This window comes from Cibotium barometz, chromosome 66 (genome assembly GCF_041138505.1).
Source record: "Cibotium barometz isolate CiBa-2024 chromosome 66, ASM4113850v1, whole genome shotgun sequence".
Taxonomy (NCBI): Eukaryota; Viridiplantae; Streptophyta; class Polypodiopsida; order Cyatheales; family Cibotiaceae; genus Cibotium; species Cibotium barometz.
Window position 1 is genome coordinate 10,069,401 of NC_141111.1, and position 23,007 is coordinate 10,092,407.

A 23,007-nucleotide genomic window follows, 5' to 3' on the forward strand; every position below is an offset into this window, starting at 1 on the left:
ACCCAAAGATGCGTACAAACTTGTACCATCTATTCCAGTTGCTAAGCCTCTTAAGAAGCACATCATTTCCAAGCCTAAACCTCGGGTTGTTACTCGATGGATCCCCAAACATGTTCTTAAAGCACAAGGTTATTATGAGGGTGCAACATCAATTTAGCTTCCAAAATGCCAAGGATTGCTAAAGGTAAAAGAGTGTTTCAGAAAGATTCCAAGAGCTACCCCTGATTGCCCATATCAGTGGGTGCAAAAGAAATCAACACAAATTCCCCAAGAAATGAAAGGTGGCTGTGATAGCACCTACAAATCTACTTGTGTTGATCTTCCTAAAACATGTATTGAAACAACTGTTGCCCCTATTTCTCCTTGTTACATAATTCAACCATCAACGGGTGTACCTAAGACAAGTCCAAAGGAGTCTCGTTTGAGCATAGATTCTAGCATTTCAATGCCTAAATCCTCTTATCTTGCTCAAATTCCAAGACAATTGATAAAATTCCCACCCAAGAAGGACATACCTAAAACCAAAGATAAGGCATTAACACTACAAATGAAGCTCTTTGGTAAATCAATGTTTGAATAGTGTGGTTCCTTATGCCTTTTGAGAATTATGACACGGATCCACCACCAACGCAAGGGTAAGTTCAAACGACTCCACAATAAGATCGACAAGCCAGGGCACTTTTCTCCCATTGGGTTTTTTCCCCTCGGCTATATTCGGTGATTGGCACCACTAACAAATTTTATTCCTTTGTTTTCCTTTTTGTTAATAAAACTTTGTGCAGAGATCTCAGCTTAAGAAGAGCATCAGATACGCCCCTACAGTCCACCTATCGTGCACACAAATTAGGAAGGGGGGAGATATGCTATGCCTACAGGGATCAAGGAGAAGCAATCTGCACAAAATCAGCAATTAATCAAGGCAAACGAACAACATCAACAGGGCACTACAACAGGTGTATGCAAATCTTAATCTTTATTTCTTTAAGTGCTCTTATCTTTCGGATATATGGTTTGCATGTACACAATATTGGCTAGTTTGAGTTTTTGATTTGTAGTTAAAATATGGTGAGTACATTCTAGACCCTTAGAAGACTTAGTAAAAGATATGTCTATCCAAAGACAGTGTAGGATATATACCAAGGGAGTATGCCAAGTACTTATGTCTTCAAGGTATATTAGTTATCCCTAGTGGTAGCTATCTCTTAGATATGAACTAGGTGCTACGAGTAATAAAAATTTATGAAAATATACCCTACAAAAATATATATACAAGGTGAATTGCGACATGAAGTGTCTACCGCCATGCGAAGTGCTTGGTAGGACCTGGGGATGTCTCAGCACCTTGGGGCCGATGCCTTGGTTTCCATGGGGTGAACACTGATGTCTAGAAGCTTCAATAGAGGACCTTTGAGGAATCTATCGCCTTGATAGATGTTGGTAGGACTCGGGGGTACACTATGGGCCCTCAAGACCGATGCCCTCATCTTCAGGGGGTACTCCTTAGGTCATAAAAGGAAAGAAAAAGGGTCTGTCGCCCTTGAGATACTTAGCGGTCTTTGGATTCTCTTGGCGGAGGTCTCTTGGCCATTGCTCGGATCTCATGGGGATAGAACCTTAATCTTTATCACTTTCTACACACATATCAAAAAAAAAAAAAAAAAAACAAGAGAGAGCTCCAATCACCTTTGCTCATACTTAGGAGTAGGGTTGCCACTTAGGAGTAACTTACATACTGATAGGACATTGAGACTGCGGTCATAACCGGAGGTGTACAAAGACACTTGCCTTTGCATAGCATTATCTACCACTTAAGTCTCACTTTCACTAGTCTTTACTCATCTATTTTAGTACTCATTAAAACTTTAATCAGCCCTGCACTTGTATGCTCACGTGTGAAATCATCATTGCTGATTTTTTTTTTCTTTTCTTTTCTTTTCAATAAAGGACTTTACTTGTATCAATTGTTTTTTTGTTGCAGCTCTTGCTACTACCGCGCTCGAGGACGTGCGCAAAATAGGAAGGGGAGAGTGTTGCATGCAACTGAAGATCAATACAAGGAAGCAACAAAAACGATACTTAGGGCTCTTGAAAAGAGTTCCACTTTGTAGATGAATGTGGGAGAGGGTTTGATAATAATCCCACGTGGGGACTTATGGGAGTCCTAGAATTTTTGTATAAAAGGTGGCTCATTTGAGAGCTTAGACACACTTTGGGCTTAGTTCATGCAAGAGCTCCTTTGAGAGACCTACTCTCCCTCTTCTCCATAGAGGTGAAGACTCTTCTCTCACCCCATCTACATCATTGTATGAGGTAAATCTCTTCATTGAATCATTAGCAATGTCATGAGTCTTTCTCATCCTCTTCTCTAATCATTTTACTCTTATGCATGCTTTTAGTATTTCATTTTTGAGTACATGGATTGATTTGAAGCTTTCATGGAAGCTTGATGCTTGAATGTATGCATGCTTGTAGGAAGATAGGAGTGGAGTGTGGGTTCCCATCTCCTAAGAACTTTTGAATGAGTTTTGAAATGATGGTGCGGTTTCATCGGAGACAGTTTGTGTTCAAGGGTAGTGCCTAGATCCCTAGCCATGCCTCTGCCCATTTCTACGGCCATACTCAACAAAAATCCGCCCTTGTGGCCGTATTTAGATCTATGTGGAGTTCCATTATTGGCCTTCAAGGAGCATTTCCCCCCTACCTAGACCTCTTCCTCTACCTACGTGGGTCCTTCTATCCAATTCGGGTCTACGGTTGAGTCCGGGTAGTTCTTCATCACCTAGCTCTTCATTAGCAGCCTCAACCCGCCTTTGTTGAATCCGTAATTCCATGCTTTGTAAGAACGTAGGATTATTGATCATCTCATTTATTTCCTCCTTTGTGTAGAGCCGTTCCTCTTCTCCTACATATGTCCTAGGCCAATCGTCCTATTCTTCTTGCTTCTCGAGGTTGTCCCCAGCCTTGGGTTCCTCATTTATGGATTCTAGGGCTAGTATCCCTCCTTCTATAATTATAGCCCCCATGTTATCTGTGGCATCTCTAGATGTTTCTGCTTCCTTGCCATGTGACTGCCATACAAAAGGTAAAATATTCATTTCTCTCTGTTCTGCCAACACCATTCTACACGTATCGCGCTCTTGTTTTTTTAAGCTCAGAAGTTGCAATTGATGCTCTGCTTCAGCCATCTTAATGTTAACCTCCAATTCCTTAGATGTGGGGAAGAAGATTTGACCTGTTTTGACAACATTTTCCTTGTCTTGCCTAACCCTAGGAGTAATTCCACTAGGTCTCAAGGTGTTAGTGTTTTTGGTGCCAGACGTTAGAGCTATAAGTGTTGTTAAGTCATGATTTGGACCGTATCCCATGCTCGTTGTGACAGACCCTTGTCCACAGATTGAGCTTCATTTTTTGCACTGAGTTGGAGACCAAAGAATCCGTGGGGGCTATATCAAATATTCCACTAGACTTTGTAGGAGAAAAAGGTTTTCCCTCCTCTCCCTGTCCAGAGAACCTTAGTCTTTCTTCCATGGATTCTTCGCTAACTAGTTTCTGCAGTGTTTAGATTTCTCCAAGCTTCTATACTCAATTGCGTGCTCACCGAGTGACCTAAACCAACACTTTTCTGGTAGGAAGATCATGGGTAGTTAGATGCATTGTCGTCAGGGGTAGGATTGCCTCCAATAAGTTTTCCTGATCTCAAGTGCATGAGAGGAAAAAGTTCAGCAAGTGAACTCACTACTCCAACTCTTTTTCTCGGGTATCTGTAAGGCTGATGTTTCACATCTTGAAATGGTTTTACGTCATGACTAGGTTTTATGTCGTGATATGTCTCACATCATGAAAAACTGTCTCACGCCTGGTGATTTAGGCTGGAATTGCATTAATATGAGTCTAGGAGACTACTAAAGTGCACTTATGACTCTCTCTTGTCCTGATCTCACAACCCATCAATCCATGAACAATACCTGTTTCATGCCATGAAATGGTAGATGCGTTTCATGTCATGAACTAGACCTATCTCACTGTTGAAATATACAAGTGAAAAGGGTGTGTGTGGGAACAAGCTCTTGGATAGAGGCTGTAAAAGAGGAGATGTAATTGTGAAAGAACCTGTGAAAAGGTTAGGAGAATCTACTGGGAGAGAATAATGGGTAGCATGAGAGAATTTAGGAGTGTGGAGATATTCTGGGAGATATTCTGGGAAAAGAGAAGAGGTGGAGAGAATCAGGCAAAAGGTGGAGATATTCTGGGAGTGAATCATGGAGAAATCAATGGGATTTGATGCTTGATGTAAACTCTATAAATTGAGGCATAGCCCTAATGAGAATTTGCTGGTTTTTGAGTATCCATGCCTACATTAATCTATGTGCTAATTATTCACTAATTACGTCTTAATCACTTGCTAATCACTTTGTTAATTATGTTGATTCTAGTGTTTGATCCACCATAGCTCATCATTTAGCTCAAATTTCAACATGGTATCAGAGCCATGCCTAGAATCAACCAGATTTATGAGCCCATTAGTGAATTAATTAGGATTAGTAAAATAATTAGCAAAAAATCAATTTTTTAGTAAGCTTTCACTCTTCCCCTTCACCCCCAGCCAGTGGAGGGTCTCTAGCATCTAGCACAGTTAAAATTAGGTCTTGTGCTTCTAACACAAGCTAGCTAAGGTCCTTGGCTTCAAGCCTATCAAGAAAACGCAGCAAACCGCCGGCGGGTTCAGGAGATCTACGCGTTTTTTCCAGCGCTGAATTTTCTGAGTATTCTGCAGATCTTGAGCTCCTCAAATCAAATTGAGCTAATTCCTCTTAGCCCCGGGGGTTTTCAAGCATGCTCTACAAGCTGGTGAAGACAGAAATCAATTTCATCAAGTCTACAGAGAGATCCAAGCTCTTCATCAAATCTGCAGGTGACTGGTGTAAAACAGAGATTAAGCTTTCATTATTTGGTCAAATCTTGTGTTTCTTGGCTTAATCCTCTACTAGACTCATTGCTATTGATGCCTTTGAAAGCATTTGAGCTCATTTGAAGTGGAAGGCACCAGATCTGGGCTCCCCGCATACTCTGTTTTCTGCACACAAACCAGAGCATTAATTTGCTAATCAATGATTAATCAGTGCTAATCACTGTACTTTGGTGCAATTGAGGGTTCAAATTAACCATTAGGTATCTGATACAGATCCCTAAAGCTTTAGATTGCAAATCGGAGTTGGTTTGATACTCCAACCATCCCGTACAAATTGGTTACTCTCAATTTAATGTAATTTCTGGTGATTTTATGCTGATAAAATTGTTGTAATCATCTATTAAACACCAGATTGAGTTGTAAAAGGGTAGACACTGCCCTTGAATCTTGAATTTGGATCAAGAGGTAAGACCCCCTTCACATCACCATGAATTCAGCACAGGAAATAGCCAAATTTAATGGAGAACAGTTTTATACATGGCAAACAAAAACCATGTGTTTGCTGATGAGGAAAAATCTGTGGGGATTAGTTGAAGGGAGAGATGAATGCCCAGAGAGAGGGGAAAATGAGTGGAAGAGTAGAAATGAAAAAGCATTGGGGCTTATTGCACTCAGTTTAAATGATGAGATCATTCATCATATCACAGGGATACAGTGGGCAAAAGATGCATGGGATGAACTCAATAAATTATTTGGTACACAAGCAAAAAATTCCAAGATAAATCTATTAATGCAATTCTACAAACTGGACATGAAGGAAAGTGAACCTTTAATCACACTTGAACAAATATAAAAGCATTAAGCAACAGCTGGCAGCTATTGGCAAAAAGGTAGAAGATGATGAAGCATTAGCTGTACTTTTGAAGAGTGTGGACAAAGGAGATTATGAAAACATTGTAGCAACACTAAAGAATGTACCTGAACTGAAGATACATGAGATAGAAGAAGCTCTACTAGAGCAAGAGAGCAGAGGCAAAGAGAAGAAAGAGCTCGACTCAACAGCAGGAGAGGAAAAAGCATTCTTCACCCGAGGAGGATTCTCTCGAGGACGAGGACGAGGAAGAGGCAGAGTAGGAGGGAGGACCTTCACTTGCCACAAATGTGGAAAGCCAGGACACATGGCGAGAGACTGCTACAGCAAACCCAGTGAAGAAGGAACGACATCGGCAAACTTCATGGAGGCTCCAAGAGAAGTGGAGTCGGATCATCTTTTCTGAGAGAGAGAGAGAGAGAACCCACAACCCAATGTAACCTGCCCCAATAAAGTAAAACCACCTCTGAGCCACCGATGATGTAGGCCAAGTGGTAGTTGTATGTATGAGCACTTTAGTCAAGGTCGCGGGCACTTATAGTAGCCTTGGACACATAGAGAGAGAGAGTGTCAAGGACTATGGAGTTTAGGGACTTGAGGCACTGGTCGCGGGCTATCAAGTAAGAGGGAAACTTGATACAGGGTCCAGGTGTGTTAGGATTATTCACTTGAGGGGAGGTGTTGAAATATACAAGTGAAAAGGGTGTGTGTGGGAACAAGCTCTTGGATAGAGGCTGTAAAAGAGGAGATGTAATTGTGAAAGAACCTGTGAAAAGGTTAGGAGAATCTACTGGGAGAGAATAATGGGTAGCATGAGAGAATTTAGGAGTGTAGAGATATTCTGGGAGATATTCTGGGAAAAGAGAAGAGGTGGAGAGAATCAGGCAAAAGGTGGAGATATTCTGGGAGTGAATCATGGAGAAATCAATGGGATTTGATGCTTGATGTAAACTCTATAAATTGAGGCATAGCCCTAATGAGAATTTGCTGGTTTTTGAGTATCCATGCCTACATTAATCTATGTGCTAATTATTCACTAATTACATCTTAATCACTTACTAATCACTTTGTTAATTATGTTGATTCTAGTGTTTGATCCACCATAGCTCATCATTTAGCTCAAATTTCAACACTCACGCCATGAAATGCTGATCCTTTTCACGTCATGAAATGATAATGCTTTTGTTGCCATATACATAGACAGTGATGTGTGTGAACACACTTAGGACCGCCGGGGCACTTTTTCCCTCTTTAGGAGGTTTTTCCCCCCGGCTTGTATATATGCCCATCATACTAGGGCTAACTGATCTTTTGTACATTGACACAATCTAATACACTTTTGTGTTGTGTGCATTCTTGCTTCTTCTTCTCTAAGCTTTGTGTGCTTTCCTACAACCCTAATTCCAACAATTGGTATCAGAGCAGGCATCGGCTTCTAGGGCTACACCACCAACACCCTCTGACTCACGTTCTCCGATTGAGGCATACGTACTCTATTGTGGACCGTGCTACATAGCACGAGTTGTTTTCTGTTCAGTGTTTGCTTCATTACAGGTAGCTTTTGCATCAGTTTCAGTCAGTGGCCATGGCTGATAACAACAATGATGTATTTCGCATGTTATCTGCTGATGACAAATTGGATGGAGACAGCAACTACCCACTTTGGGCATACATGATGCAGCATGTTTTGGTTGCAAAAGGAGTGTGGAACATTGTGCAAGGTATGGATGTACGTCCAGGTTCTGTGGATGTAGGATCTGTTGAGGATGTTGCAGGTTCTAGCAGCTCTACTGTTGCTACTGTTTTACCCACTGCTGAACAAGCTTGTTGGGATGGTAAAGATGCGCAGGCTCATGCCTTGATTGCACTTTCGATCAAACGTAACATCACCCCATATATTCGTTCAGCTAAAACAACAAAACAGGCTTGGGATATTCTAGCTAGTTTGTATGCAGGTCGTAACGAGGCAAAAATCGCTTACCTGCGTGAAGAGCTAGAATTGAAGATTATGCAGGAAGATGATGACATGAATGTTTTTCTTGCTGAGATTAAAGATCTCAAAGAACAATTGATTTTTGCAAGTGAGATTATTCCTTATCATTCTCTTGTGCAGACTGTTCTTGATGCTTTACCTGAGACATATCAGACTTTTGCTTCCATGTGGAGACTTCTTACTCAGGACAGACCTGATGCTGTTAAGTATGATACTTTAGTCAACAAGCTCTTGCAAGAAGCGCAGTCCAGGCAAAACAGGGCCAGGCAGCGTGCAGTTGATCAAACATTTATTGCTACCCAGCAGCAGCAGCAGAGAAGAAGTGGTAAGGGAGCCCCTTCCACTGTTTCTTCTCCTATTAGTAGGTCTGCAACTTCTTCTCCTTCCACAGGTAGCAACAATAAGTCTAAAAAGGCTCTTGATAAAGGCAAGAAAAAGACCAGGTGCAACTATTGTAAGGCAAATGATCATGTCATTAAGAATTGCCCTAAGCTAAAGGCTAAAGAGGCAAAGAAGAAAGAGTCAAATGCAGCCACAATAGCGGATGCTTCTACAAATGCAGATTCTGCAAATGTTGTGCAGGATACAGAATGGGCATTTAGCATGTATTGCCAGTATGACCCATCTGTACATGATGCATGTTTGGCAGTTTTTGTTGACTCTCATGTATGGTATTTTGACAGTGGTGCTACAAAGCACATTATCTCGCATCGTGATATGTTCACTTCTCTTGAGGCTATCCCTAATGGAAATACTGTCACATGTGCCAATAATGCTTCTTACCCAGTGAAGGGCATTGGTAAAATTATGCTTACTGCTGCAAATGGCAGCGCTTTCACACTTTTAGATGCTTTGTATGTGCCAAGGATAAAGAAGAATCTATTGTCTGTCTCTGCGCTTGCTAGACTTGGACTTGTAGTCAAATTTGTGGATGACAGATGTACTGTTCATGATTTGACTTCTGGTGATACGATTATTATATCTGGCACCTTGTTTCGTGGGCTGTATAGGCTCAATTCTTATGACAAGTGTGTGGAAGATTCAGCAAATGCAGTTTCTGATGAAAAGGCAGTTTCAGATACAAAACTATGGCATGCTTGTTTTGGTCATCTGAACTTTGTTGGTTTGCTGCGTTTGCAGAAATTTGATATGGTTGCTTCATTGCCCCCTCTTGAGGCACCATTGAAACATGTTTGTGAAGGCTGTATTTTGGGCAAAATGCAGCGTTCTGCATTTCCAAAGGATGGTTCTGTGCGGGCCACTCGCAAATTGCAACTTGTACATAGTGATGTATGTGGGCCTATGCAAACTCCGTCATTTGGTAAACACTTGTACTTCGTGACTTTCATTGATGATTACTCAAGGCATGCATGGGTATATCCACTCAAGGCAAAGTCCGAAGTTTTTTGTGCTTCAAACAGTTTTTTGTGCTTCAAACAGTTTTTTCTTATGGTTGAAAATGTATCCAATTGTACTGTGGGCACCCTCTGTTCTGATCGAGGGGGGGAGTACATGTCTAAAGAGTTTGATGCATTTCTGGCTAGTCGTGGGATAAAACACCAATGTACAGTGCCGTATACCCCTCAGCAAAATGGTGTTGCTGAGAGAAAAAACAGGTCACTTATGGAGATGGCACGATGTATGGTCAAGAGCCAAGCTTTGCCACATGCATTTTGGCTTGAGGCTGTCATGTGTGCTGCATATATACTCAACAGGTGTCCCACTAAGACATTGCAGTCTATTAAACACCATATTGGGGAATATGGGAATTTCTCACAAGTTTGGGACACATGGTCAAAAGTTTGGATTAACCATAACTTGAACACCACTAATCCAAAATGAGCGCTTTATAGCTCTTTAGATTCCATTTTTCAAGCGCTTTCTAATGATAGGTCATATGATAGGGTTTTGAGAAACTTATAAACATGTTATCCATGTCCCCTTTTTTAAGTATTCAAAAATGGGAATTGGGAAATTCCCAAATTCACTAATATGGTGTTATTACTCCATACGAAGCTTGGCATGGCAGGAAGCCTTCTATTGATCACTTGCGTGTCTTTGGTTGCTTGGTCTATGCTTTAGTGCCTATGCAACAACACAGAAAATTGGATGATAAGGCTGTCAAATGCATTTTTGTTGGTTACAGTGCTGAAAGCAAGGGTTACAGATTGTATCATCCACATTCAAAGCGTATCTTGATTAGTCGAGATGTTGTTTTTGTGGAAGATGCTGTGCAGCCCTTGTTATCATGTACCAAAGAGATAGGTGTGAGCTCACGGGATGTATTTGATACATTGTTGCCTCTCTTTACAGGTGGGAATTCAAATGTAAGTCCTAATGAGGCAAATATTCAGCCTATGTAGATTTCAAACGACATCATAGATCAGCCTATTTCTGATGCAGATTTACAGGATGTAATTCATGAGGATAGGGCTGAAAATGAGCAGGCTAGAGGTATGCCTAAATGGCTGGTGCAAACCTTGCGTGATAGTAAGATTGATGCACCTATGACTAGTCGTACTCGTTCAGGTTTTCAGCATGCCTCTTATACATCAGATTGTTATGCTTTAGCTGTGTCTAGTATGTGTGAAGAGGAAGAACCTCTTTCATTTGATGAGGCACAAAATTCAGAAAATTGGTTGGCTGCAATGCAAAGTGAATATGTTGCTATAATAAAGAATGGTACATGGTCTTTGTGTGATTTTCCTATTGGTAAAAAGGCCATTGGATGTAAGTGGGTTTTTAAGTTGAAACGAAAGCCAGATGGCAGTGTTGATCGCTATAAGGCTAGGCTTGTTGCAAAGGATTATGCTCAAGGAAAGGGCATTGATTTTGATGAGACCTTTGCTCCCACTTGTCGTATGACTACCATTCGTAGCATTTGTGCATTGGCAGCTCATAATGGTTGGAATGTACATCAGTTGGATATAAAGACTGCGTTCTTGAATGGAGATTTGCACGAGGAGGTGTATGTATCGCAGCCTCATGGTTTTGTTCAAAGAGGACAGGAAAACAAAGTGTGCAGGTTGAAAAAGGCTTTATATGGTTTAAAGCAAGCTTCACGAGCTTGGTATGAAAAGATACATGCATATTTAACTGCACATGGTTTTCAGAATAGTCCAACAGAAAGCACTTTGTATGTTAAACATGTGGATGATGTACATCTAATCATTGCTCTCTATGTCGATGACATGCTGCTCACAGGACCAAATGAGAGTCATATTGCTGATTTTAAGGCTGATTTGAATGCCTCTTTTGAGATGTCAGATTTGGGACATTTGCATCATTATTTGGGGATACAGTTTAAGCAGTGTGATGGAGGTATTGCTTTGTGTCAAACAAAGTATGTTGAGACATTGTTGCGGAGATTTGGCCTTGAAGACTGCAAGCCTATTGCTACTCCAATGGAGACAGGTTTGAAGTTGAGTCTTCATGATGCTGGAGATCACTTTGATGTCACACTCTATCAGACAGCTGTTGGTTGCCTCATTTATGTATGCATTACGAGGCCGGACATTGAGTTTGCAGTCTCACATGTGAGCAGGTTTATGCATAGCCCAGGGTCTCAGCATTGGAAGGCAGTTAAACGCATCTTTCACTACTTGAGTGGCACCATACATCTTGGGTTGTTTTATCCCAAGGGGGGATCGTTGCCGCCAAATTTGCATGCTTTTTCGGACTCAGATTGGGCTGGTTGCTATGACACAAGAGTTTCCACAAGTGGTTTTTGTTTCATGCTCGGTAGCTCATGCATATCTTGGTTGAGCAAGAAGCAACCTACTGTGGCCACTTCTAGTTGTGAAGCTGAGTACAGGGCAGCTTTCACAGCTACGGTTGAGTGTGTGTGTGGCTCAGACGGCTTATGGCTGCTGACTTGGGTGTTGGACAGGAGTCTGCCACCTCTATCTTCACTGACAGCCAGAGCGCATTGGTAGTTGCGAGAAACCCAGTTTTTCATGCTCGCACAAAGAACATTGAGGTGCATTATCACTATGTTAGGGAGAGACTCTCAGCAGGAGAGATCAACTTGGCCTATGTGCCAACACAGGACAACCTCGCCGATCTTTTCACAAAGACGCTTCCTCTCGTGAGAAGTTCGAAGCTTTCCGCAAAGCTTTGGGCTTGCTCCCCTTTGTGGATTGATCTACTTCGGGCATGGCACTCCCCTATACATGAGTGCCGGCTCTCGTTCACACCATCACTCCCAGGGGGGATTTGTTGCCATATACATAGGCAGTGATGTGTGTGAACACACTTAGGACCGTCGGGCCACTTTTTTCCTCTTTAGGAGGTTTTTTCCCCGGCTTGTATATATGCCCATCATACTAGGGCTAACTGATCTTTTGTACATTGACACAATCTAATACACTTTTGTGTTGTGTGCATTCTTGCTTCTTCTTCTCTAAGCTTTGTGTGCTTTCCTGCAACCCTAATTCCAATAGCTTCTCACGTCGTGAAATGGACCTGTTTCATGAGATAAGATTTTTTCAATTTCCTTGTGTCATTCATGTCAGGAGAAGATGCACTCCAAGATGCACTCCTGATATTCTCGATTGCTAAAAAGCGGACAGGATCTCATGTCGTGAAATGCTCTTCACACTGTGAAGTACAACTGCATTTCACATTGTGAATTGATTTCCTGTACTTTCACATGTTTATCAATCAAGCCAATAGAATGATTTTTGAGTGGTTTGGAGTTTGATTTCCCTGCCCAATGAATCCAGAATGGTTGTGCCTAGTAATTTGATTTCCCTGCCCAATGAATCCAGAATGGTTGTGCCTAGCAATTTGATTTCCCTGCCCAATGAATCCAGAATGGTTGTGCCTAGCAAAAGGAATGTAATGTAAGTGACAGACACAACCAATGGCTCTTTATTTTTATGATTTTTGGGATTTTTTGAAAAAATAAAAAAAAAGAGTATCACCAACTCCTAGCTCACGATAGCAAAATTGGTGATGAAAACAACAAAATAAAAAGAAAAACCAAGCTAGAACTCAACACATTCACCAATGGAGCAAGCAATAGACAACAATTGTCATGGGTTACTTACCAAGTTTCGAGCTCACATCCCTTGAGGCTCTCCAAGCTCACTTAGAGAAGCTTTAATCCTCCAATCTCCGCCTCCACTCTGTCACTGCAAAGTTTCTCACATCACAATGCAAGGCAATCGTCCTCTCACTCTCCCACACTCAAGCATATAAGAGGCACATGTACTAGAGTACTCTCTCTCTCTCTCTCTCATACACAAGACAAGACAAGAGCTCTTATAGCACAAAGGGGGATTGTGTCTTTCCATTATGAGAAATTATCTTATATACAACTGGCCCTCCTTCAGACTTGGGCAGCCAAAACTTACTAACTAAAGCCTTGGTTGGCTAGTATCTCATAATGTACAACATTTATAGTGCCTTTACATAACACTTATTAATGTCCTCAATGGGAGGAGCATATTTTTTAATCCAAAATGGGATTAACAAATTTTTGAAGTCTTTCACAAAGCACCCTTGAGGAGTAAACCTCACTTTGCAAACCTTGCTCAACCATTTGTTTAACACAAACTAGGTTTTTTGTAATATTAGGAACATGAAGTACATTTACAGGTACTTTGTTTTGTCATATTGCATAGACAATGACACTTTACCAACATGCATAATGGGGTGTGCATTATCATCACCTCACCTATTTTTACATACCCTAGTTTTTTCATTTTTTGCATATCTCTAAACCACTCACCATGACTGGTCATGTGGTTAGAGGCTCTATAATCCATATAGCAGATAGCTTCTATCTTAACACATCTCTTATTGTGAAACTAAGCATGTGTTACATCATAAACATCTGCTCACTTCCGCATCACCCTATTTTGATGATGTACAATTCCCTTGTTGGCTGCAACTTTGCACTTTTGATATCATTTTGCTTTTTATACTAGTCATTTATAATGTGCCCTAGTTTTCCACAATTATAGCACTTCATGCTATTTGCATTTTGATTTCCTTGCCAACCATGTCAACCTCTCCTTGCCTCTAGAGTGGCCTCTTCCACCGATTTGTACATTAGATTCTTGTTGTTGCTGCCCATGATTTTTGTTTACCAAAACAATGTGAACCTCAACCTCTAGATAATGATCTGCCTCTATTTCTACATGTATTTGAGTAGAAGGCCCACTCGTGAATTTTTGGAGGATGAGCCTCTCCTAATATTTATCTCTTCACAGATGAGGACAACGATCAATTCTTAAAAATCAAGAAAGTCCTCTCAAACAACTTCACTAAGGTGTCCCAAGTTTTTGTAGGCATTTGTGCATCATGTATATGCACAATTATAGATTCTATTACATTGATAAATAACCTGCTTATCAATATCCTTGCTAAAGTATAATAATTGATGAACATTAATACTTCATCCAAATAAGAATAATGTTACATATCCAAAGGAAAGATGACTTGCTTATCAATATCCTTTGCTAAAGTACAATAACTAATGAACATTAATACTTCACTAGTATTGGACCGCGCGTTGCTTCGGCGGCAGGTAGAGTTCCAGAAAAAATAAGCTCAGTTTCTCCAATTTAGGTCATGTTTTAAGTAAACACAATACATTATTTCAAGTGACTTCATATATACATATCTCAAAATAACATCCATGTCTCGTAGATTTATAGCAAAAACAAAAGTATCATAGTAATGTAGCATACAAAGATGCAAAAAAGGACCAATATTACATATTCTCAAAATGCACCACAAAATACGTATTCTCAGTCAGTAATGTCAGAATCAACAAATTGAATTCTTCTCTTATGAGAAGGATCATTCATTTGTCTCCTCACAATACGCTCTCTATTGTAAAGTGATGATCCATCCCGCACATGCTCTACTATCGTCGATGAATGCAAAGGACCTGCACAAACGAAACAACGATAAATCAAATCTCAAAAGGACCTGCACATAACGAAACATAACGACACATAAAATCTCAAAGAAATCTTATAATAGAAAAACATAATCAAAATTACCTCGTACAATAGAACATCGAGTGGATGGTACATGAGGAGCTCTAGTATAAAACCCATAACGAATACTAATGGTCATGATGGATGTAAGAAACAACCAGTCATCGGGTACTGAATACCCCTCAAATGATGCAAAGCGACTATCCATCTCTCTCCAAAACAAATAGACACCCCACTCCTCATCAGGAACATCGATCCCGTACATCTCGATGCCTTTGTCGACAACTCTTACCATAAACGTATCAATGTCATGCAATATCCTAAAATCAAAGCATAACAAATAGGTTATATAATTATTTATATATAGGTTCAAAAAATATTTATACAATGCCTAACAATTACACTTATACTTACCCATCCCTATAAGCATCAATCATAATCTCTGCTACGTGACCTGCAGTAATAGGAGCTGACCATAGCAGTGGCTCTGTACAGATAGACATCAATATAGAATGTCATGTTCCATACTTTGTAATCAAGAAAAGTTATGCAAGTATAGAGAATAACTCATCTACTATCCTCGATAAAGGCATGTCCAATGTAAAGGTAATCTTAGACATATCTGTCAAAACATAAACAACAAAAATAGGTACTTTTACCATGGACAAATATGTATAAAAAAAGAAATCACAACAAAATTAATCAAATTGCAGAACTTAAATAAGAAACCTGACTTGTCACTCTGAGGTCATCAAGATCTCCTTATAAACAATATTGTTTGTTGTAGATGTATAACTTTGAAGATCATCAAATGAACACTCCACATTAGCGCTATCCTCAAGTAACATGTTCACAGCATGAGGAGACCGTGCTCGTGACAACGTGACATACAATTGCCCATGAGTAAACACTGGAGTCACCAAATACAACCCCAAGACATTTAGGGTTTGGCCTTGTGATTTGTTTATTGACATGCCAAATGCCAGCCGCACGGGAAACTATCTCCGCCTCATGGTGGTGAATGGTAGTTGGGCCTCGCTGCATATAAAGGTAATCCGTGGAAGAAATACTCTTTTACCAACTTTAGTACCAGTGATGATTTCAGTCTCCAAGACTTTAGAGTGAAAGGCCTTACATATTATCCGTATACTATTACAGAGTCCACGTCTTGGATCCAAGTTACGAAGCAAAATAACAGGAGCTTCTAACTTTAAAACCAAGCAATGAGGTGGATATCCGCCCCAAAGGTTGATTGTGTTCAAAAATTCTGTGGAATATGGGAATGAATTTTCATCATTTTCAAGAATTGAATCTGCACTGAAATATTGCTTAGGCTCACCAGGCATTGCATCCAAAGCTGTCTTATTCACAATATCCACTTGACTGTTTATCGGAGCAAGAATAGCACGCTCACTAAAGTATGAAGCATATGTCGTAGTGATAGCCAATTCAGAGTATACCCAACGTACCAAGTCTTTAAGAGTCGATCTTTGCAAGACCATATTACTTGGTAGTGTCACCATCGTATTATTATCGCTACAATCCACTCCATTCCCAATATTCATGACCCACTGTTTAAACTCATTGCATCCATTAGTATTGCTTGATTGAATACGCATATTTCCAGTTAACTTTAGAACTTTGATAGAGTTCCATAGAAAGGAACAACACAATGCTGCATTAACAATATCCTCACGTCTTCCCTTCATAATAACAGGCAAGATTTGTCTAAAATCTCCCCCCATTAATACATTCTTTCCACCAAATGGCTTATTCGAGAATAATACATCTTGTAAGCTCCTATCGAATGCTTCAAAATCATAACGATGAATAATTGGAGCCTCATCCCAAATAATGAGCTTACAAACTCTCAAAACCTCAGCAAGTTGTCCATGTACAGGGATTTTGCAAGTTGAAGAATTGTTTTAGCTCCAGAGGTATCTTGAATCTAGAATGTGCAGTACGTCCATTCGCCAAGAGTAGAGAAGCAATACCTGACGATGCAGTGGTGGCCAAAGTAACATACCCTTGTCCACGTACTCGTGCAAGCAAGCAATTATACAAATAGGTCTTGCCCGATCCCCCCGGACCATCTAGGAAAAAAATGTCACCTACATCTGTCGCAATTGCATGCATTATAGCATCGAAATCAACACGCTGGCTATCTGTTAATGTTGACTCCATAGCACTTGACAAGTTAGATTGTTCGACAGTATCAAAAGATCTCTCTTCCAAAAGCAATCTATTTTTACCCAAGACTTCCAAATCAGTTCTGTTTAGTTCAGGCATTCCTTCAAAATCTGCCAATGTCCATCTCTGAGCATGAAGAATTTCTTCTAAATGTAGTAGTGCATGAGTTTCAGCTAATTGTTCAATACCAATAAAGTGACCCCTGCTTCTCGATAACTGGTATAGAAAATCTTCTATCATTTCTTCTCGAAATCTCTTCCACAATATTCCTAGACAGGAATGCATGCATATACTCTCTCTCTCTCTCTCTCTCTCTCTCTCTCTCACACACACACACACACACACACACACATGTACACTACACATACACTAATATAAACGCACACTCTCTCCTCCCACACAAACTATCTCCTATGTAGAAATTATCTGCCTCTCTCACTCTCTCTCTCTCTCTCTCTCTCTCTCTCTCTCTCTCACACATGTACACACCGCACATACACTAATGAAAACACACACTATCTCCTCCCACACAAACTATCTCCTACATAGAAATTCTCAGCCTCTCTCTCTCTCTCTCTCTCTCTCTCTCTCTCTCTCTCTCTCATGCACACACACACTCTCTCTCTCTCTTCACGCACACTCTTAAATGTCAAAACTCTCTCTCTCTCTTACACACAGACATGGACACACATGCACATGTACTAATGCAAACACACACTCTTTCCCCCTACACACTCTCACACATAGATTTCCATGTCTCTGTCTCTCTTTGTGTTTTTCTCTCTCTCTCTCTCTCTCTCTCCCCTCCACTCACACACACACACACACACACACATGCTATCTCTCTTCTCACACACACTCCCACATATAGAAACTCTCTCTCTCTCTCTCTCTCTCTCTCTCTCACACACACACACACACACACAGATACATTCATGCACACACACACACACACACACAGATACATTCATGCACACACACAAACACACTTCTTTCTCATGCACACGTGCACACACACACACACTCTCTCTCTCTCTCTCTCTCTCTCTCTCTCTCTCTCACAAACACACACCCACATGTAAATATATATTATCTATAATATTATGTTTTATTATATTTAGAGATGTATACCTATATATACATGTGCATTTATAAAATAAATAAACACATATACACATATATTTTTAATTAATATTAAATTTTAACACGTGGGGATGCATGATGAGGTGTGTTCACTTTTAAATAAGTGTATCTTATATACAATGTCTTTTGTCTTCTCTTTTGCATACATATGTATGTGATTATGTGTGCACATACACACGTGTGTGTGATTGTGTAATGTCTTCATGCGTGCATGTGTTGTGCAAGTGTCTTGATTGTGTGTAAGTGTTAGTGTGTATTTGTTGTGTGTGTGTGTGTGTGTACATGGTGTGTATGTTTTTATATATGTGTATCCATAGCGAGTGTCTGCATGTACGTGTGTGTGAGCATGTGAATATACTCGTGTGTACATCTATGTGTGTGCACGTGCAGGTGCATATGTGTGTGCATGTCCATATGTGTGTGTGTGATTGTGTGCATGTCCATGTGTGTGCACATGTACTTGTGTATGTGAGTGTATTTATGTGCTTGTGTGCATGTATACACATGTGTGTATGTGCAAGCTTGAGTATGTGTGCAAGTGTGCATATCTCTATATGTTGCATGTGTGTCCATGTGTGCGAGTGTGTGTATGTGTGTTTGCATGCGTGTGTGCACGTATCATGTGCTTGTGTCTGTGTGTTATGTGTGTATGTGTATGCATGAATATACATGTGTGCATCGATATACATATAAATCTATTTATATATACATGCTTACATACCTATAGATACACATACATACATAATATATATACGTGTGTGTGTGTATGTGCAAGCTTGAGTATGTGTGCAAGTGTACATATCTCTATATGTTGCACGTGTGTCCATGCGTGCGAGTGTGTGTATGTGTGTTTGTATGCATGTGTGTACGTATCATGTGCTAGTGTCTGTGGCATGAACATACATGTGTGTGCGTCGACATACATATAAATCTATTTATATATACATGCTTACATACCTATAGATACACATACATACATAATATATATAAGTGTGTGTATCTATAGGTATGTAAGCATGTATACAAAGATTTCATTGAAAGATGTGAGATGAGATCTTCTTAGATTCAAATTCAAAATTACATTGGAAGATGTGAGATTTGGCTCCTCCTCACGCTTGCAGGAGGAGTGGTTATTTCTCATACACTCTCTCTCTCTCTCTCTCTCTCTCTCTCTCTCTCTCTCTCTCACACACACACACACAACACCCACCCACATGTAAATATATATTATCTATAATATTATGTTTTATTATATTTAGAGACGTATACCTATATATACATGTGCATTTATAAAATAAATAAATACATATACACATATATTTTTAATTAATATTAAATTTTAACACATGGGGATGCATGATGAGGTGTGTTCACTTTTAAATAAGTGTATCTTATATACAATGTCTTTTGTCTTCTCTTTTGCATACATATGTATGTGATTGTGTGTGCACATACACACGTATGTGTGATTGTGTGTATGTGATTGTGTGTGCACATACACACGTATGTGTGATTGTGTAATGTCTTCATGCGTGCATGTGTTGTGCAAGTGTCTTGATTGTGTGTATGTGTTAGTGTGTATTTGTTGTGTGTGTGTGTGTGTGCACATGGTGTGTATGTTTTTATATATGTGTATCCATAGCGAGTGTCTGCATGTACGTGTGTGTGAGCAAGTGAATATACTCGTGTGTACATCTATGTGTGTGCACGTGCAAGTGCATATGTGTGTGTGTGAGTGTGTGCATGTCCATGTGTGTGCACATGTACTTGTGTATATGAGTGTATTTATGTGCTTGTGTGCATGTATACACATGTGTGTATGTGCAAGCTTGAGTATGTGTGCAAGTGCGCATATCTCTATATGTTGCATGTGTGTCCATGTGTGCGAGTGTGTGTATGTGTGTTTGTATGCATGTGTGCACGTATCATGTGCTTGTGTCTATGTGTTATGTGTGTGTGTGTATGCATGAACATACATGTGTGCGTCGATATACATATAAATCTTTTTATATATACATGCTTACATACCTATAGATACACATACATACATAATATATATACGTGTGTGTGTGTATACATATTCTCTCTCTTACACATGCACATAATATATATGTTTGTGTGTGTATGTGCAAGCTTGAGTATGTGTGTAAGTGTGCATATCTCTATATGTTGCACGTGTGTCCATGCGTGCGAGTGTGTGTATGTGTGTTTGTATGCGTGTGTGTACGTATCATGTGCTGGTGTCTGTGTGTTGTGTGTGTGTGCATGAACATACATGTGTGTGCGTCGACATACATATAAATCTATTTATATATACATGCTTACATACCTATAGATACACATACATACATTATATATATAAGTGTGTGTATCTATAGGTATGTAAGCATGTATACAAAGATTTCATTGAAAGATGTGAGATGAGATCTTCTTAGATTCAAATTCAAAATTGCATTGGAAGATGGAGATTTGGCTCCTCCTCACGCTTGCAGGAGGAGTGGTTATTTCTCATGCACACGTGCACACACACACACACTCTCTCTCTCTCTCTCTCTCTCTCTCTCTCTCTCTCTCAAACACACACCCACATGTAAATATATATTATCTATAATATTATGTTTTATTATATTTAGAGACGTATACCTATATATACATGTGCATTTATAAAATAAATAAACACATATACATATATATTTTTAATTAATATTAAATTTTAACACGTGGGGATGCATGATGAGGTGTGTTCACTTTTAAATAAGTGTATCTTATATACAATGTCTTTTGTCTTCTCTTTTGCATACATATGTATGTGATTGTGTGTGCACATACACACGTATGTGTGATTGTGTAATGTCTTCATGCGTGCATGTGTTGTGCAAGTGTCTTGATTGTGTGTATGTGTTAGTAGTGTGTATTTGTTGTGTGTGTGTGTGTGTATACATGGTGTGTATGGTTTTATATATGTTTATCCATAGCGAGTGTCTGCATGTACGTGTGTGTGAGCATGTGAATATACTCATGTGTACATCTATGTGTGTGCATGTGCAGGTGCATATGTATCCATGTAAGATCCATAAGACACGAGTGTAGTACATTGTTGGACAAGTAATACAATTCCATGTGAGATCCATTGAACATAAGTGTAGTACACTATTGGAGACAATGAACATCCATGTGAGATCGTGTAGTAAATTGCTAGAGAAGTAATGAAGTTTCATGTAAGATCTAGAGGCCTACATCAAAAGGCTAAGCAGTACATACTTGTTGGCTTTATGAGAGTATTTACTTCCTTTGGCCCACAAAGTAAGCGGATATAAGGGTAAGTGAAATGTGTCTGCATAGGTATTAATAGTGTTTGTATATGTAGATATTATCTCTTGATACACACATGCACACACACACACACACACACACATACACAACAATAACAACAATAACAAAACATATAATATTATGTAAAGACTTCCTTTCTATCTAAACTCGAGCAACTCATTTCAAAAGTGTAGCATTGTACTATTGCTAGCAACATTTTTTCAAATGTACCCTTGTTCTCCCCCAATGATGACCTTTAATTGGCACTTTTAATAGCAGTGTCGAAGTGTATAACTCGACAGATTAATGCCAAAGAGTTTACCTTGTCATTGTGAAACCAAATATCATATTATTTTCTAAAACAAGCTTGCTTTGGACCCTAGCATAGCATTTTGGGTTGCTTTTCTTAGATGAACTCGTTGATTAGCATAGTTACCGTAATGTGTTGAAGCTTAAAACAAATGGGAAAACACCATCTTGAAGTCCAAAGTAAATAGGAAAAGTTTCAAAAACTTTTGGATAAAACCTTCCATTGGGTTTCAAATTTAAGGCTTGATTAGCACTAGTTTGATAAGCTAAAAGACAAACATGTGTTTTTTTTTTTGAGTCTAGAAAATAGTTTGAACAATGGTGGGTGTGACTAAAAGAATATGGTGAGTAGATCCACCACGTGCAATCACACATAGAGTGGTAAGTTAAAAGATAAACAAGTGTAGTCTGAAAAATGGTTCACTACAATACACCCACCATGTGCATTAACAGGCAAAAGCATAAACTTTTTGGTGTATCAAAAATGGTTGAGACAACACCACGGTGAATACACCAAATGCCTGAGGCAGCTCTAAGAGCCTGTGCGTGCAGAGGAGAAAGGGAGGGGGGGGGGGGGGGGGGGGGGGGGGGGGGGATGGGTACCAAGAAGGGATCGATGACCATGATGATGATGATGATAGTCATGGGCCAGTCGCTCAGCTGGTGAAAGCGGAATCAGCTATAGTTGCACTGCTGGGTGGGTGTGGCTGTGGTGGTGAAACCTATCAGGCGATTCTGCAAGTTCCTGTGTATGTCAGCGTGAAGCTGCCCAAGAACGCTCGCACCGAGTGCCCTGTCGGCCAATCCTGCGGTTGCGAAGTCACACTGCTACATAATTCCTCGTGTCTCTCTCTTCCTCTCTCCCGTCTCTCTCAACATCGCCAATAACTTCCATTCTAGCATGGCTCATCTCCTATATGTACTCACAATCTAATTCCTTCTTACTGAATATATATATTTGGTACTTTCTTTGTTTTCTTTTTTCATCTTACTTGTACTGGGAAGACCACATAAAACGCTACTTAGAGAAGAAGAAAAAGAAGAAGAAGAAGAAGCTCTTTTAACGTCATAGGAACAATCTCAAGAGACCAAATATGATCTATAAGATTCGAACACAAGACGTGTTGAATAACAACTCCATGAGCTAACCAGAGAGAGAGAGAGAGGGGGGGGGGAGTGGTAATTCATTAAGTAGAAGTCTTTTGGCTAAGAAAGGGTGTTAAAAGAATGAAAGCCAATGCAATAGCACTCTCCTCTGCTAAAGGAGAGAGAGCTAACAAATCGATTCGTCTTCTAGCACACCAATTCCAAGTTTTTGTGGCTCCAT